General features: G+C 42.2%; 1 non-coding gene across 1 annotated transcript; it reads left to right on the forward strand.

The window, feature by feature from the left end:
- The first annotated feature begins 1,681 nt into the window (after positions 1-1,681).
- LOC131257048 (small nucleolar RNA R71) lies at positions 1,682-1,788 on the forward strand. Its single transcript, XR_009177070.1, has one exon. It is a non-coding gene; the product is annotated as a small nucleolar RNA R71 (small nucleolar RNA).
- Positions 1,789-2,392: the final 604 nt, after the last annotated feature.

Raw genomic sequence — 2,392 nt, forward strand, 5'->3', positions numbered from 1 at the left:
ATCATCAAAATCATGGGAGTGGGCCAGGCACGTCTCCAGATGGTCGGAGGATAAGGTCAGCGGTGTCGTATCTTCCACGAAAGAGTCAATCATGTTAATGTCGTGGAAATCGTCATCATCCTCTGAGTTGCTGCCGTTATTGAAAAAAATGTTTGACTCCAATGTCAAATTTCCAAAAGACATAGTCATGATACCATTCCTGCAATTAATAATTGCATTTGACGTGGCAAGGAATGGGCGACCAAGAATGACTGGAATCTGAGTGCTCATGTTATTGATGGGTTCGGTGTCCAGGATGATAAAGTCTACAGGGTAGTAAAATCTATCGACCTGGACTAACACATCCTCAATTATCCCTCTTGGTACACGAACAGAGCGATCAGCAAGTTGTAGTGTGGTTAGGGTGGGTTTTAATTCACCCAAACCTAACTGTTTGTATACCGAGTAGGGAATCAAATTGACGCTCGCTCCTAAGTCAAGAAGTGCGTGATCAATTCGATGGTTCCCGATTACACATGATATGGTTGGGCTACCGGGATCCTTGAATTTCTGTGGCACGTCTTGCTTCAGGATGGCACTCACTTTCTCAGTCAAGAAGATTTTCTTTTGAATAATTTTTCGTCTTTTGGTCGTGCATAAGTCTTTCAGGAATTTGGCATATGAAGGTATCTGTTTAACGACATCAAGTAGAGGAATGTTGACTTTCACTTGTTTCAACACCTCTAGGATATCCTGAGAGTTAGAGAGAGGTTTTGGTGAAACCAACCGTTGGGGGAATGGAGCAACTGGCTTCTCTAGAAGTTCCGGTTCTACTTTTTGTGGGGCATCACTGGATCCATCATTGTTGTCCTCTTTTGGTTCTTGAGGCTTTTCGGGCCTAACCGGAAGAGTTTTATCAATGATCTTCCCACTCCTAAGAGTGGTGATGGATTTAGCATGCCCCATCTGATTTGAAGAGCTGGGATCATTATTCTCGTACTGCGGTTTAGGATTGGGGAGAGGTTGTGCAGGAAGCATCCCCTTTTCTATAACCGTCATACGAGAATCTATCTTTTGCATAAAATCTGTAATTCCCCGCATTACCTGAGCCAGCTCTTGTATAGGATTTTGAACCGGTTCCTCTTGAGGTTTCACTTGATTTGGATTTTGATTGAAGAAACCTGGAGGGGTAGCCGTTTGTCCATTCCTCCAACTAAAGTTTGGATGATTTTTCCAGCCAGGATTGTATGTATTCGAATTAGGTCCAGTAAAATGTCTTTGATAGTTATTTACGGCATTGGCTTGTTCATTCAACACTCCTCGAAAGGCAGGTATTGTAGGACAGTTTTCAGTTGTGTGAATGTTGCAATCACAGATGCCGCAAACAATTTCATTGACCTTATCCTTCTTTCCTTCCATGGCCTCAACTTTCCTTATGAGCGTAGTCACTTTACACTTGAGATCATCCTCTTCTTTTAAGAGATATAATCCACCTTTCTCCTTTAATTGAGTCGGCCTAGACGTGGTGTTCGCCATTGAGTAATAGTCCCATGATTGTGTTTTTTCAGCGAGACTATCGAGGTAATCCCATACCTCGTCAACATCTTTGTTGATGAACTCTCCATTACACATTGTCTCGACCATTTGGCGCATGGAAGATGTTAATCCATCATAGAAAAAATTTGTAATGCGCCACGTTTCAAATCCTTGTTGTGGGCATGAATTGACCAAATCTTTGAACCTTTCCCAACATTGGAAGAATGTTTCATCTTCCTTTTGGGCAAAGTTCATGATCGCTTTTCTGAGGGTAATCGTTTTATGATGTGGGAAGAATTTTTTTATGAATTCCCTCTGCATATCGTTCCATGCGCCAATGGATCTAGGACGCAGTGAATGTAACCATGTCTTAGCTTTCTCTTTTAAGGAAAAAGGAAAGAGTTTCAGCCTAATTGTATCCTTAGATACATTAGGAAAACATAATGTAGCTATAATCTCATCGAACTCTTTCAAATGTAAATATGGACTTTCTGATTCAAGTCCATGGAATTTGGGAAGGAGTTGGATAACTCCTGGCTTGATGTCCATTTGTCCTGTGTTTTCAGAAAAAATCATGCATGAGGGCATACTCACTCCCGCCGATTGTAGATAATCTCATAAAGTACGAGGCGAGGGTGCCTGTTGCACCTCATTTTCATCTTGGGTATCCTCCACCCTGGGTGGAAGTAGAGGAGGTTGGTCTTCAGCCATAACTTCACTTAACTCAGGGGATTTCGAGTGGTGTCTAGTCCTGCGATGGATAGTCAACCCCTCAACCAATCCTCCTTCAGTTAAGAGACGTCGAGTATTATCACGGGCCCACTTGGGCATGAAAACACTCGCAGTCCTCAATTAAATTTAAAGTCTAATCCTAAGA

This window comes from Magnolia sinica, chromosome 9 (assembly GCF_029962835.1).
Source record: "Magnolia sinica isolate HGM2019 chromosome 9, MsV1, whole genome shotgun sequence".
NCBI lineage: Eukaryota > Viridiplantae > Streptophyta > Magnoliopsida > Magnoliales > Magnoliaceae > Magnolia > Magnolia sinica.